General features: G+C 37.9%; 1 protein-coding gene across 1 annotated transcript in view; it reads left to right on the forward strand.

Moving 5' to 3' along the window:
* Window positions 1-3,644: 3,644 nt before the first annotated feature.
* Window positions 3,645-17,105, forward strand: part of LOC109863688 (RNA binding protein fox-1 homolog 2) — a 120,633-nt gene continuing 107,172 nt past the window's right edge. Inside the window, exon 1 of the mRNA XM_020444113.1 lies at window positions 3,645-3,691. The gene's annotated coding sequence lies outside the window, so the exon portion shown is untranslated. The remainder of the gene's footprint in view (window positions 3,692-17,105) is intronic.

Genomic DNA, 17,105 nt, shown 5'->3' on the forward strand with positions numbered 1-17,105 from the left:
AAATTTTTTAATTGGGCACCTAATTAGCACCTAAATAGCACTTAATTTGTATATAAATTTTATAGTGAATTTCTAAAGGGGGGGGGCTAACTTAACGTACATTACGAATGATTGCATGCGTTAAATTGAAATTGGAAGGCTCGGTACGCAAAAGAAAAAGAGAGAGAGGAGAGAGAGTGGCAAATGCTCGAAACAATAAACCAAGATTTAGATAGACCAAACGAATAAGTGTGTGAAAAAAACAGTTTGTATTTTTAAAGAAGTGATTACATCTACACGTTCGCATGTTTGCTCGAAAAAAGTAAAAAAAGTACAAAAGTTACTTTTCAAAGCGAATTTCGATGTACGTAGTTTGTATCGACTTGTGTATCTTCAGCTTTTCATTTTTCTTCTCGCAAGGGAGTACGTTTTTATACGGTTGTTCTAAAAAGGATACGAGAGTGGGTTTATGGTGCTCCCAACCTGAAAAGGACTTCGCCAAATGATTTATTATTTGGCTGACCTCGATTCGGCCGGAGCTTTTCATTCGGTTCTTTTTTTCTCTCTTTCTCCTTTAACTGCGTCTTGCTCCTTCTGGCTTCTCTTCTCTCATTCGAAATTTTCAGCCGTTCTCGAGAATCTTGTCAGCCCGTTCGATTTTCCACGATGATACACTAAACCTTCTGTGAGTTCGTTCAGTGAAGACCTCTCTGCGCGAGATATCATCAACGATCGACGGTAAGATTTCAGAATGTCAAGGATAGTCTCTGTTACACACTTAGATAATTTTTTAAGATTATATATTTAAATTAAATTTTAATTTTTTGAATAATTTTTACGTACATAAAAATGCGAAGATATTTAATGTTAAAATATTTGGAATTAGAGTTGTGAAAAATAACCGTAATATTCTTAAATCTTCGTCTAGGGAAATCAGCAGCAGTAGTTGTGAGAAAGTGCGAATGCAAAGGCATTTCGTACAGCACGCGCTTGCTTCTGGAAAAACAGACAGTTTATTTTTCACAAGACATAAAGTTTTGTGTTCTAGTCGAGAAAGTTATAATGAAATTGCGGAGAATTGCTCTTTACTTATGGTACCTTCAAGTTGAGTCAATCCTGATAACTAGACGGGCGAGAGACTGAAAGCTTTTCGTTTGAGCATATTTTCATTAAATCACGCTACAAATTTAACAGCAGGTGTTTCCTTGATTTATCAAGGCCGCATTTATCATCGCAGAAGCGCGCAAAACGATTCATTATTTCCGTCGCAGGACTGTCGACCGGAATTTCCGCAAGTTATACGGAGAATTTCTGAACGAAACTCGGGTAAACGCTCGTCAAACTCTCTGGACTTTCTCGCCTGCGTGAAAAATAAAAGAAGAGAATTAAACGAGAGGCCGAGAAAGAGCCCTGCGCTAGATCAAGCGTAATTTAGAAATTTAATTCGAAAAGTTTTTAGGATTACGGCACACTCGGAAATGAAATCTGCAAACTTTGTTCGTCAAGTCGTTAACAAAAATCTCGTTCGCGCGCATCGTGATTTGAACAATATTATTTAACAACAAACAAAAATTATGTAAATACATTGCCAACGGGCGTTTGTTTTTCTGGAAGAGCGTTGAAACTTGAATTATGTGTATAAATATTATTTTAATTATGTACTTAACATCTAATTAATCATAATTATACTCATTTATATGCGCAACTGATTTTAGTAATACAAGTTGCGAAATTAATTAGCAAATTTATCGACACAGAATTTAAATTATTCACGATATTTCGTTTTATTACAGAATACGGATAGTGCTAATTAAATGGTACACCAATATTACGAAAATGTAGAATTTCTATCAAGAACCGCAATGATCGCGTGGGAAAGGGATATTCAAATTATCCGTATTCACACGATTTATGGTGATGCAGCGGCGTTAATTTATATGACGGCTAATTTGCACGCACGCTTAAATGTTTCTAACAAATGTCATATGGAAATATCTACGTGCAAAACGAAGATAAAGACGAAATTCGATTAAAATGTACGTTTCGACGCGCGTCTAATATGTAAACTGTAAACGTCGGCGACAGACGCCCTGAGGTTTTCGATTTCGATCACAGTCTCTCTCTCTCTCACTCTCTGTGCGCGATAACTTTCATACATGCAATGGCTTTACATGTACGCGCCCTACGGCCCTTCCAATTACAGTTGGTTTGCAGTTGCAGTTTCGTCCGCAGTTGCACCCAGACTCTCGCTAAAATTCGAGAGATAGAATTTATGGCGCCATCTCCATTCGACGAGTTGGTTTCGGATTGATTGATCCGATTTTCGTTTGCAGTTCTTTCGTCTATTGACTTGGTCTAATCACTACGCCGAACTCGCGTCAAACGAATTAAAACTATAAGAAAGCAACGGCATGTGAAAACTCGCATGTTGTATACCTTTCAAATTTTTTTCTTATCAAAACTAAAATTACTTCATTTTATGAATTAACAACCTTTAAGAAAATCTAATGATATAAAACAATGCGCACATTTTGTCTCCCGTCGGAATGTAATTACGTTACATATTAACTCGCACAATCAACACAAAGAGAGAGAGTCGAGAGCGAAAGCGCATCGTTCGCGCGCAGAACGTAAAAGCGGAAACTGCAATTACGTGTACCGGCGGCAAATACTCGGCAAATACTAGGTATCTACCCGCTCGCGATTAACGCGACGGTATAGTGCATTTAGGAAATAATAATCGTGATTTCCTGGCGCGCACGTTGTTAACGCAAACACAACCCCGCAACATTTTCCGCCGGCGAAAACCGTCCGATGTAGAAGCCGCCGGTTATTTTCGTTGCGGCGCTATATCGGGCTCGTAATTAACTGGCGCAGACGCAACCGAACACGTTTCGGTGCGCGAAAATCTCACGTCACGTACGATACTGCTAACTGCGTTTCCCGTCGTCGATTCGGCGCAGCTGCAACGAAAACTGCATTCTCTCGTATCGCTCACGTATCCAGGCGCGCGGATAAAACAGCGCTTTAATTACTTTCTTTTGCGAGAGACGCGGTTTTATAGCGACAGAGCGCGGGTCAAACGCGAGAGATGTTCAAAACTACGTGAGAAGCGCGCAATAAAATTCTTATGCAATTTTTGAATCGATCTTTGTGCGCGCGTGTACGTAATTTACATTCCATAGACTCATGCGCGTCCCAAAATCCCGGCTTTCATCCGGGCTTTGAACGCTTTATTGGGTACTGCATGCGAACGATGTGGAGATCTTTGAAACCGGTCGGTTAGTCGGTCAGTCACCGCGACAGGTATACATGATTCATCTTTTTCAATAAACCAGCGTCTGATACGGTGACTCGTGCTTTCACGCGTTCTCTAAATTTAATCTAAATTCTGTGCGAGGCGCGTGCAAGAGAGTGAGAGAGAGAGAGGGAGAGAGAGTTGTGCCACTATTTCGGAAACTGGCATAAAGTCGGACACGTCTGAGTTATGCAGATTAAAATGACTCTTATGCGAGTTTCTCAAGAACGTCTTACTGAATTTAAAGTATAATTATCATATTTCCGTTTCTCTACTCATTGTTATTGTTAGAGAAGAGATAATATTTTGAGTATATACATGATTGTGTTAAAGAATTATCATACTTATAGAGTTCTTTTATTTTGTTCCAGGTCGAACTATTGCGCCAAAACGCCACACCGAATAGCACACGTTGTAAGTATGGCAAACAATTTCTCAAGAATGATTGAAAGTTTTATATTCTTATGCGCAAATTGCTCCGAAGCAATAAAACGATGCAAAATAATCTCTTTTTGGCGTCGACATAATCCGAGATATTCGAGTAATTTTTAATTTTATTTTTTGCACATTTAATCCTATTTAATAATCCTTGGATAAGTTTAGAGAACGCCGTCTCATTGCGGAGTTTGCTATGTATCGATTTCTTCGTACCACGAAAACTTTAATCTGATCCCATCTTCTTCTTTCGCTTTTAAAGTAAATTAAGAAAGATCATCTTAATGCGGTGGACCATAAAGTCGAACACGTAAAACATCGGGGACATAATATCTCATAAATATTCAGTTAGGCTGCAAACGTGCTGCAAAGTTAATGTCCAAGATTTGTGCGGAATTAAATACTTGAAATACTTACAAGATCAGATTTTTGCGCGCTTCTGCTAATTTTCTTATTATTATCTCTCTTGTAATTAAATTTAACACAAATGAAATCGGAGAACGCATATACAAGAGAGAAGAAGAGAAATTTACTTTTGCATAACTACATTAATAAAGTAAAAATTTGATATATATATATATAACAAAATTGTTGAACAAAATAAAACTAAAAACTAAATATAAAATCTTGAGATTAACAATGATTTACAAGAGACTGATAAAGTCGAATGATAAAAATCTGCACTAATTGCGGACAATAAACGTGTGGGGTAATAAAAGAAAACGGAACAAACGGCAAGTAGTCGACAGTAGCATCTGGTACGGCGCACCAAATCCGGCGGGAAGAAAACGGGCTTAATCCTCTTACGTCCGTCACAGGACCAATGCCGGAAAATGGCGTTCTTTGCTTGACCTTAAACCTGACAGTAACACGTGAGCATCGCGTGACTCCCACACGTGAGATACACTAAATATTCGTCAATTTTTTTTATGTCGTTAGCTAAGAAAGAAAACAGTTTTGTTTGATAGTGCAAAATTGTACAAAAATATAAACAGAATAAATTCGATTGAGAAGTAACATTATTAGAAGAACATACTTATAAAAATTTTGTAATATTATAAGAAAAGATTATACAATTACTTCTATAACACAACGATAGACAGATATTACATACCTCTTTGGAGAACTTGTTCCATAATTTCATAATTTATAGGATTTTTTGGTTCTTTATATTTTGTAAAAAGCAAATTATCTCTCTCTGTCCAAAAGTTGGAGTTAATTCAACTCTCTGGGACTGTAAACGTCGATTAACACCTCGAAATCATTGAACCACAAGCGCGGTGAAGAATAGACAATGAAAATTGACTGCGGTCGAGGAGAAAAGCGAGGGAAGTTTCGCGTGCTTTCTCAATCCTTTTATACATCATAAAGAATTTATAATTAGTTGGTACCTTTCTACAAGAGAATTTTAATTTCTGTTCTGAGCTGAATTTGAAGTTGGAAATTAAGTGAACATTTTGAAGTAAAGCTTTGTCGGGCGGAAAGGCGAGTTGTCGTTGAAGTTGGTGTTTTAGTTCCATGTACTTTTGCTCAGCGCGCACATAGTAGTACAAACTTAATCTTCGCAAAATAAAGAAGGAAACGTTAAAAGTTTCACTAATAACACGATAGTGTCTCTCTTTCTTTTTGTTTGGAATGTAAAAAGACACTAATTGCGTGCACGACACTTATATTCTAATTTTGTACAAAAAAAGTAACGGAAAAAAGTGAAAGAAAATTTGATACGTATTTTATGTATTTGTGTTGGATACACGAGAGAAACTCTTCTTTGCGCAAATTCACTGAAATTTATGTGTGAAATTAAAAATTAGTGAAATTTATGTGAATATTAAATTTACCAATATATTTGTAAACGTAATGCAGAATCATGCGAAGAGAAATGCACGAAAAATTCTACAAATCTCGTTTCGTTACATAACGGAGACATAGAAAATATACGAGTAGGTACTCACGGAAATAACTTTCAAAGCTACGTGGCAGCGCAAACGTGAGTATTTTACAATCTTGCGGATGAGACGCAGATCCCTGCTAGATTCTCGTGATTTTTAAACGTGAGCTGGATTGAAAATAGTGACACTTTTTTGTGAAAGATACGTGCTACCTCACTTATAAATAATTTTTCTTTACCAATACCGTATGATTTTCTCTCTTATTCTTTTTCTTTCTCTCTTTCTTTTTTTTTCTTTTCAAAATTGACGTTCTAATGATAAAATATTCTTAAAAAAACATTTGTGTGTGAGAGATTTTTATATAATATACGACACTTCACACATTAGAATAGAGACTGCCGTTGAATCGTATGAGAAAAAGATGTAAAAATAATTGCACGAGCAAAGGTAAAAAATAAATTTTGCGTTTCCGGCAGCTGCGACGACCGCGTTGAGTTTATGTGCTTGGCTCTTTTATATATCTCATCTTATACGAATTTCTAAATTTTTGCAAAAGCGGAGGAAACTCTGTACCGCTACTCCGCAGGTCGTTTCTTTTTTTGTCGGGACGCTCTAAATCTTATCGCCCAGCAACAGTCCAACGGATACGGCCCTGAGGTCGGAATTGAAAACGCACGAGAGGGCAAGGTACGAGAGAAGAAGATTCGCGAGATCGTAGGTGAGGAGGTGGTATTGGGCAAAGCCATTTCGAAGGGTGGGATTTCCTGAGAAAATCGTGCGATTGAATTAGAATCGGAGATATCCGGAGGTATTCTCGAGATTTGAGAAAGAAAGCAAAAAGAACACGAGATACAGAGGATGCGTGCGCGTGTATGTGTGACGTAGAGAAAAGAGGACAGTTGCGTGAAAAGCCAGTCGCGGGAAAAGCGTGAAAAGCGCTCGACAAAAATCCCTCGCGTGCTCATCACACGAAACGGATTATCAACGGGAAAACGTTTTAATAATCTTGCATGTATGCATACGGATATCAGGCGGAAAGGAATAAGGTAAGAGCTGAAAAAAAAATGCGCGCTCAAATGAATATTTTAAAAAATGTGAAAATTTGTTGTGACAGAGATGTTTGTCTTATTGTTACGTGTCTAATTTTTGCGATTTGTTACACACTATTGTTATTTTCATCATTGTCGCACATATTGCCGTGATTATACCGTAATTTTATATACGATATCGCATACACTGTAACCACGTGATTATGTTCGAATGTATCGTTACACGATTATGTCGCCTCTGCGGCAAAGCCGCGATTGTTACGTTAATTATGAACAACAGCGTGAATCAATCCTCGGAGAATTGTTATTACATAACGATATCAATGGTGTACATTATGGTGACACAATGAAACCTGCATACACTGTGCGCAATCATGTCGGATACAAACAGCGCGCAAAAAATATCTCTTTTCCGTGTCGAGATAGAAATCTCTGTTACATATCTCTTTGTGATTGAAAATTATAAAAAAAACTTTCTTTTCAAAGACGGTAAACAAGAAATTTCAATTGAACGCACGCCAGACTAAACAGGCAATTAAAAAGAGTCATAGTATACGATATTAGCGTGCAGTAGCACGTCTTTGCGCACTCGCTAATTAAATCCCTTGCCTTGCAAATTAACCTTCAGTCCTCGAAAGGAAACGGAATGTCAGGTACGTGTATATATACATAATAGATTACTTTTTATACATATATATCTATAGAACATTGTGACTACTTCTTTTTTTTTTTTAAAAGAAAACTAAAATTTCTGCATAAAAGCGACGCGAATATTATCTACGTTAAATTTTTCAATTATGTGCAAGAACAATTATATAACATGTATATTAAAGCATCAACTATCAGATTATGTATATTAGAGTTAAATTATACAGAGAAATATATGTATGCACTCTTGAGAAATCGAATAATTTATTAGTTTCGATTTATATATATATATATACATATATATACATATATTACACAAAATCCATCTGCATAATTTAATTACATTTTGCGGGATTAATAATTTAATCCAAGTACGTGCTGCTCCGTTCGGAAATAAAACACGATAATATCGCACATATGCGAGATCACGTTGTTCATACGAGAGAATTCCAGAAATCTCAGAACGAAGAAATATATGTATCGCATTCTACCGTTGTTGTGTATCTGCGCGTTTGCGATGATTCCAGTTCTCTCTCGCATGATTTTAATTTGCAGCAAGTACTCGTACAGGTGTGTCGATGAGAGTCAACGAGACCGTAAGAGCTTTTATTCACCGAGATCTATTACGCGCTTCTCGCGAATGCTCCGGGGATTATGAATAATTCGAAAGTATTTGCTTTTCCAGCACAAGCGGCTGAAGTAATAACGGATGGGTAGAAGAAACAGAAATGAGTGGTCTTCGTTAGTGACTAAGCAGCAGTACGGACGGTACACGATTATTTTCATATTCTTTTTCCACGTATAATCGGACATCATCGGTATCGCGATATGAAGATTGAAAGGTTTTTAATAAACGTTCGAATAAACACACACACATGATAATCGGTTATCTGGAGAAAATTAATATGATCAGTAAGTAAAACAAATATTTTGTACATATATTGTACATGTATATACATGTATATCACGGATTCGCTAACGAAAATACAAATGTAAACTGATCACACATAATTCAGAATAGAATTAAAAATTGATAATACCATATTAAAGTAGTTATTGGAAATATAATTAAGGTATATTATATGTTCCACAACACAATTATACATAATACACCTAAGAGGATAAAAATCCATTCAGAATTATGTAGACTGTTGGTATTCTGTATTGGTTTTATGTCTTGATTAATAGAATAGCTTTTCTTTGTTCGTTTTATGGAATTTTTTAAAATTTATATTAAAACGCGTATATATATATTTCTTTTTTTGTTTCAGTAATTTTATTTAATATACATTATTTATATACTATAATACATCATTACTTTAATTTACTAACTGACTGTGTGTTTTGTATATTATATATACACAAATGTCAGATATCGTAATATAAAGTATTATGAAGTTTAATTGTTCACGTTAAAAATGTAGTTTATGTTGAAGCAACCTACATTTTCAATAATAGATATCTCTGCAGAACCGACCGCGCGACATAAAAGTTTTCCGCGCGTCACGTAAGGTGGCGCCACCGCATACGTTCTGAAGTCGCGCGAAAATCCTTTTCGAATTTGCGTTCTGTTTGTTTAATAGTTTTTGCGAACATGCGAAGAACGCGACGTTGTTTTACTCCCGCGGACCGAATATTGTTCGAACAAATGCGCACGAAGATCCGTTTGCGTAATATCAAGATCAATTACTCGCTGAATCACGAATGGGAGCGATTGAACTGGGAAATTTGGGTAGGTGCAACAGAAAATTGTATTATTTCAATCGCGTCTTCGTCGCGACGTACTTTTCATGTCCGCGATTATGAGCGTCTTGGCGAAAGTGAATCTTGCGCACTTTTGAGAAAGGTGCGAAGTCGCGAAAATTGTTGCATCAAAATATGTCGGAGAATATGCTCGTTATTTTTTAGTAAGATTTAATTATCTTTGAGAATATGTAACGCGCGTATCTTTTGTACACATGTTATTTGTTCGAAAAGTACAAATCTCAAACTTGCAAAGCAAAAGACAAGCTACACTACAAACAAACATATCTTATAATTTCTATCGATGAGGAGGTAATCGTTAATTTCAATATGCAACTCCAGTAATGTTAACACAAACAATATTGTCAATCATGTGAGATTTCTTTATTTACAAATTAATCTAAAACATTTAAAAGTACGGAATATGTGTGACTAGAAAAAGTCGTCTAACTAGGATTATATTAGAAATTATAAATATATGAGGATGCAACTATGAAGTAAATTTGCAAAGTAGTATTGTTTGAAGTTTTAAAATATTTAATTGTGTGAGAGAGGATGACTTGAATAAAGTTTTCTTTCGCTCTCTTTGTCTTTGTAAGATGGCGACAGACGGTCCGATGGCGGACAGTCAACGCCATCCGACGTCATTTCTGGAAACGTTGTAAACACCACGACGCGATCGACATAGGATAGCATTGTCAATAAACTATGTATGATATTATAGTTCTCTGTTTTTTTCAGAAGTTTGCTTAATTATATAGTAGTTTAAAAAAACAATTGCAAACAAATAATTACGATATAATTAAATTTCTAAAAACGTATATATATAATAATAATATCAACAACAATAATATGACAGTGAACTTTCATTCATGGATATCGACTATGTTAATTTATTGTTGAATCGGATCAGCAATGAAATCGTCTGGAAACAACGCAGCCTGTTTATTTTCAGTAATGTTTATCCGCGTGAAACGTTAACAAATGGAATTGAATTACACACTAGAACGAGTATTGCATTTTTTGCGTTGAACGATCAAAACCATTATAGAGTGAGATCGATATGTCAATATTTTTTGTGTAATGAAATAATTGGCACGTGTACATTTTTTGTAATTTTGAGACAGTCTGTAATTTTTGACATATTTGTTTTCTTTTTTTTTTCATAATTTATATCAAAAGAATAGATTTTTTGGTCGAATCGCACGTTTCCAGACAAATGACTCATTATGTGTTTCGATTCGTTTCTATCCGCGCAAGCCGAGATTTGCTTAAGAGCAGTCGGGATTGCCGCCTATTTTCGGTGTGGTATGGCGATTGTCCTCTCCTGGCGCGCGCAATTGATTTTAGCTCCGGGACTCTCCATGGCGTTGCCGAGGCGTAGTAAAGCTTGCGATTGAAACAACCGACCGATTCGCCAAATATACGCGATGCGTGTATATTTAGCTGGAAAATTGAATCCGTGCCAGGATACAGCCCTTGTAATCCGATCCTCTCTCTCAGCCGGTAGAAGAGGGATGTTATCGCGTTCTCGCAGGATCCGCGCACTCCGCATAAATAATTGTTCTACTGAAAAGTCGTGCTTGAAGAGAAATTAAATGTTATTTTATTCTTGGAACTTCTCGAAACTTCGAATAAAACGGAAACATAATCTTGTGGTTAGGTTTTTTGGAGACTTCGCATTCTCGCACGGTTTACTTGAAAATCAGCATGTGTTTAAACACGGCGTCGATTTATACGCGTGTTGAAGTATCTCTCTAATCTGGACCCATCCACCCACTATCGGACGTGTGTATATTTATCGCAAAAGAAATATACCGTTACGGATTTGTGACTGATAGAAAGCAGAAGTACGTCGAGAAAGAGAGAGAGAGAAAGAAGCAAACATGAAAGAAAAGCAGAAAAAAATAAAGTCTACAAAAATTATATTAAAAACTTTTAAAAAATGTAATCAATTATTAATTTTTCAGGGAATGAATAATTTAAATATGACACCTAAAGGACAAATTATATTTTTAAAAAATATGAAATAAGAACTGATAATTTTACTTAGCAAGAAATGCTCTGTGTACTTAACAGATAATTAATTTTTTCGACAAAAATTGCTTGTTTTAGCGAAATGCCGGTCTCTCTCTCTCTCGAGATAAATTTGTTTCTTACTTTTCCAAGTCGCTCCGGAACGCAGACAGCACGGAATTTGTACTGCTCTTTTTATACTATAGCGGAGTCGCTTTTCTCGTGAATTTTATTTTGCGATTGCGTCTAAGAAACGTTTGACCTTAGCGGAAGAGCCAATTTATCAAGCGTCGTTGCACTTGTCTCACAATTTGCAAAAAGTTACGCACATCGCATACACTATTCTTAGGATCAGTAAATAACTTTGATGTAGCGCGTCTCTCTCTATTTCTCTCTCTTTCTCTCTCACTGAAAGATGTAATAAATAATGCTGTATGAAAAAAGCGCGATGAGATAAAAATTTTTTTACTCTTTGAATAATTCTGAGATTAAAAGAAGCTTGTTCGTTACTTTATTTTAGAATTCTCATAGAATTCTCGAGAAAATTAAAAGCGTTCGTGTGTTCGTACGGACCGCGCGAATGTTGGAGGAATTTTATAACAGAGAGGATATTCTTAAGCATGACAAATGCGCCATTTGCAGTACCTGGTTTCCAACTGTGTGCTGTGGTTATAATTACTCACTCCGTTACCTAATCTAATCCAATTCAGTGTAATTTTACACTCAAAGTGCGATAATGTGCAAAAAAAATGGAAAAGATTTTTCTCCTCTATATTATTTCCTTTCTTTATCAAGAGAAATGCACAGTCTCGCGCTGTGTTATATCTGCAACAAAATTATTATTGGGATTTTGAACTTTGCTATTTTCGAAGTTATCATAGAGAAAAAGAGAGAGAAGCTGTTGTACGCTTTTTGAGCGCGTTACCCGCGTATTTTACTGCGCTGCATGTGTTTTAAGAGGGAAAAGAACGCGAGCGTGTCCGCCCCTTGCGCGAGATAAAACCGTCGGTGGCGTGCATCGCGTGTTCGCTACCATCGAACTACCGCTCTGTCCTCGTTAATCTGGCCATCGTGTGCAGCTTTAAGGTCGTCATGATATATCGGAAGCACTTGTAAAAACACGTAAACTAACTCTGAAAAACTTCAAAAGGCTTACGACAGGCATTAGCGCTCCCCGGGAGCGTTAAGCATGTTTTGTGCGCGGCGTTGTTTCGGCCGGAAAGATTGAACTCTCTCTCTCTCTCTCTCTCTCTCTTTCTCTCTTTTTGATCAAATCGTCCTGCCGGGAAATTCACGTAGCGTGCTCTGGACACAACAGCTGTTTCGAACGAAGAAGCGTGAGCAAACTTTTTGCGCGATAACATTTAAATATACCTACAAGTTTTTGGTCTAAAGTAAAAGTTTAATTTCTCTCTTTTGTAAAATGTGAGTAACATTTCTAATAATAAGACGCTAGAGCTAAATACGGAAATCTCATCGAACGTGAATTATTTTGAAACTCTCTTACTGAAAATTAATTACTCAACACTTATCTCAACCTTGGCACACTGTTCGCGCGCGTCTGACACGTGGGTAAAGCATTGGTGTATAAAACGTACACCAATATTCGTGTGACGGTATTTTTCGACATTTAATTTAGATCCTCCGAAATAGCGCAATGCCACTTCCGACGTTTTTACAGGTTACACATGTTAGACGTTTGCGCGCTAACGTAACTATTTCGTAAATTAATTGTGCGCACGAAAGTGCGGCGACATATATCGACTCGTGATAGTTCATTATCGTCGGTGATCAATATCGATTAGAGGCTAACCGATAGTTGGTCGGTCGGTCGGTCGCGTATTGATCGAAAACGGATGAACTGGAGAGAGTTCGCGCGGAGTGCCCGCCGCGCGATATCGGTTGAATCATGTTACGCAATATGGCAGTGACATTTCTCATTATAGAAGCTTTGAACTTGTTTATCTCAGTTTATGATAAATGTCACTTCCACGTTGCGTAACAACACGCTTCGATTGTAACTCCCGGAGATACAATATAGAAAATTAAATTTGAGATAACTGACGTAAACGTGAATCTGAATTTTTTTGTTTTTATTTTTTTTTTTATTTCAATTCTTTTACAACAGGACACTCCGTTTAAAATCTGCCTTTTACGTGTCAAGCGAGATTATCAAGCGATGTTAACGGGAATCATCATGTGCTATCGCTAGTGAATTCTCAGCGCCACTCTCTCTCACTCCAGTAGTTGTCATGGAAACGCCTCTTTGAGATTCTCCCTCGTTGAGCGTAGGCAGTTTCTAGAGAGAAGTGCAGGATGATAATGTCGATCTTCAGGATTCATCTCTAACTCGAGATATACGACTCGTCGTATTGCATAAATACAAGTCGACTGATAAATTCTAAAAACGATCGATGGTGTCTCCGCACAAACTTCAATTTTTTAGACGGAAATACTACTGCTTTGCGCAAGATTTGCAAGACGTCAGGTCGGTGCAAAAATATAATGATCCTTTCAATTCGATTAATCACTCGGTTTTTCTTCCCTAACAAATCCTGTTCGTCTATTAATCGAGTCCGATAATCTTCGATAATCACTCGGATAGAACGAATATCTCTTCTTTTTTCGTCGCGAAATGGTTCTTCTAGTTTCCTCCATTAAAAACGATTCATTCGGATTGATAGCGATGCTTAAGAAATCGTCTCAGTTTGGAATTAAGGAGGATATAGAAAAGAGAAATATATGTATATATAAATCTTTAGAAAGCGTTTTGCAGCGATCTTCGCGAAATTCTTCGCGACGAGCGATTCGTCGCGCCTTTTGCCTGATTAGATTTCACATCATCCTTCGGTCACGAGCGGCTTACAGGACGCGCCTCTCTTTCGTTCCTCGTCGTCACCTCCGGAATCCCCTCGACGGAGCTCCGGTATGTCGTAAAAAAAAAAAAGGAGGGAGAAAGTCCGGAAAAATCGAAGGCGACCTATAAACCGAGATGTCATCGTCGCCGCGGTCGACGGGCTCTTTTCAAGGAAATATTCTACAGCGGGTCGAACGTAAGACGCAGCCTGGATTTTTTCGGACAATAGCTCGTGTGATTTTTCGTACGCGCGATGTGTTGCCGAATTATTTCATCATTTTTTCCGCGCTTCTATCAAGAATATATTTTTATTTGCGGTATCTCGCGCAGAGATAAAGCGGAAGAGCACAATATGTATGCAATATTAATACGCTTTGGTAATGTAAGCTGATATATGTATATAGTTTTCCCGCAGAACGCGTCGCTTTGAATTTTAATTCAGGATTAAAGGGCTCGCGCGGGTCTTTATTGATGGCAAAATTCGATTATACGGTTAATGTATACAGATATATTTGCATGACCTACTGAGAAACATGTAATTTATCTTCGCGCGCGAGGGATTTACATGCTTGATATACATCCCCGCGTTTATCGGAAATAAAATTCGTCGTTAGGCGACATAATACTAACTGGACGATATTAACAATACATATTATCGATATAATCTCTTCGGACTACCTAGATTGTTAATCGAATATTCATTAGATCACCTAAATGCAGCGTCATTTAATTATGAAATTCAGCATTCGTGATTTCATCGATGAGGCTCGCGGCGCGGTCTCCCTACCGGCGCGCGATAGAATTTCTATTATGTTAATCGTCGCAGGAACGACATTGTTCGTATTACTATTGTCATTATCGCGCGAATAATTATCTCCGGCGACTACCGCCTTTGTCTAGCGAACGAGCGCGGATTTCTCCGGCAAAGCGTATTCATAATGTTTCGCTCTTATTTATTTCACGCGCTTATACTCTCGTTCCTTTCCCGAGATCCGATAAATTTATCCTCCTCGATCTCTCCCTCCGCCACCCGTCTTTATCCTCTTCCCTCGAGGTTTCTCTTCTTTCTCTCTCACACACGTTTCCCCGTTGTCGGTGAGGTCGAGTGTAAAACATTTATAGTGTCAGGAGCGTGTGTAAGCTGTGCCGACGAGAAGGTATACCGGGCGTACCAGGACTCTGAATGGCGTCGTCGTTCGTTCGTCAGATATGCGCGCATGTGCGCTCCAGCTGCAACGCACGTCCGGAGGGTTCTAAAAATACGTCCGTGAGCGCGCGGGGCCACCCCGAGTGCTCTTGAAACTGTAGCAACAGCCGAGAAGAGTCCGCGGGAGAGAAAATGCCGGCCGGTAGGCCGCAATTGCACGACGCCAAATTTAGGAGATGAATTTTGCCGTACACGCGCACATATTCTGAGATACCGTTTCCCTGATTAAAATTGGCGGTCGTTCGAAATGGTAGTGTATCAAGAAGAGGGATAAAAAAAACTGTTTCGCGACTTTTGTATACATATTTAAGTTTATTCCTCGTAAAATTAACATTTATTTGAACAAGATTCGAAGACGGGTTTTTTACTATTTGTATTTTATTTACATTTTTAGTTTTGCTGCAAAAGCGTATTGGAAACTATGATTTCTCTCAATATTTGGATATTTTTTATGTCGATTGCGATGAAAGTCTCGTAAATATGAGATATTCCGTAGATAAGGATATGTCTATATCTCCATCGCTATCACGCGCCACTGGTGCAGGGAGGAGAATCCCTTTTCATCTGGAGGGCGTTCGGGCGGTTATTCTAAGCGCTATAGCCTTTGCACCCTCTCGTCCCATCTCTTCGTTTCTATGGTGATTCGAAGAGGGGTTGCGTCTCCTGTGGGTCGTCTCGCAGGTTGATTGTTGGTGGCATATATACAGCGCCGGTTATACATGTACGATCCATAAGCGGTGAGGAATACTTCCTACTTTTTGCGTACGCAACCACTCGACGGAAACTCGATGTTGGCAATATATAGCGTTTACGTTTATTTATTCCTTTTATCATAAATGCTTTCGCGAACATTGAGCAATAAAATATGGAATAAGGACGATGTAGATAGCGATCGATTTGTTGTAAGAATATATATAAAAAACGCGAATTTAAAGAAATCTCTGAGATATCTGTCGATGATAGTGTACGCTGTGGTGTTTCAGCGAAAAGAAAATGTATTCTTGTATTTCTTTGTAGTGTTATCAATCGTAATCATACCGTAATGATCGAACCATCGCGATATCGCGTTTGACATATTTTTTGTCCCTTCGTCCGCCCATCGCCGGACAAATCGCTGGCCGAATTCCAGGGTTATAAATCGTCGAGTACACATGTCGTCGGAAGATCTCTCGTTGTCTCTCGCACATCCGGCAACTCCTGCGCGGAAAGTTTTCCGCGCACTCGTCAGTCGATTCCACTTGCGCGAACTTTCGAGCCTCGTTGACTTTATTGAACCGGACGAACGCGACAAACGCGCGACGAGGCGAACTGAAATAATAGTCTGCCGCCTCTAGACGACGATGTTACCCGGGCTTACCAGCGCCGTCATAATTACAGACACCGCGATCGATAACTTATCACTCGGAAACTAGGAAGTGTTGTCTTCCCCTTCAAGTTGTTGAACAAGCGCGATACAACATTCTAAGTATCCTTTTCTTTCTTTTTTTTTTCTTTTTTTTTTTAAGTAGCAGTGCGCCTACATCTTGATTTATTCAAGTGTAAAAAAATAGCTACCTCTACAAATTGCATGCTTGTGAAATTATTTTCTGAGAAATATATCCGTATAATCAAGAGGCACGTGAACCACACGCGTGTAATTAATTTATATATGTAGTTTTTTAATTTTGCGAAGTTGCGAAAATTAAGTACTCAGTTTCATAAAGTTTAAATCGCCGGAAGTTGGTAAATTGCGTGAAGTTTCATTACGTTGTTAGATGGATAATCCCCACGAGATGTTACAGAAGAAATCTTAAGACGGTGGTGTGTACGCGCGTGTCTTGACGCGAATGAAATACGGATAATGCAACCGACGTGGTACATTTTCACGATGAAATGTGCGAGATGAAGCGGATTAAGATCACGGATAAATGAAAAGGGCAAAACATTGCGCACGTTTTTATGGAAGTTATGATGAAAAGTATTATTTACGAGATATATATATATA

Source organism: Pseudomyrmex gracilis, unplaced genomic scaffold (assembly GCF_002006095.1).
Source record: "Pseudomyrmex gracilis isolate BER0280 unplaced genomic scaffold, ASM200609v1 scaffold_12, whole genome shotgun sequence".
NCBI lineage: Eukaryota > Metazoa > Arthropoda > Insecta > Hymenoptera > Formicidae > Pseudomyrmex > Pseudomyrmex gracilis.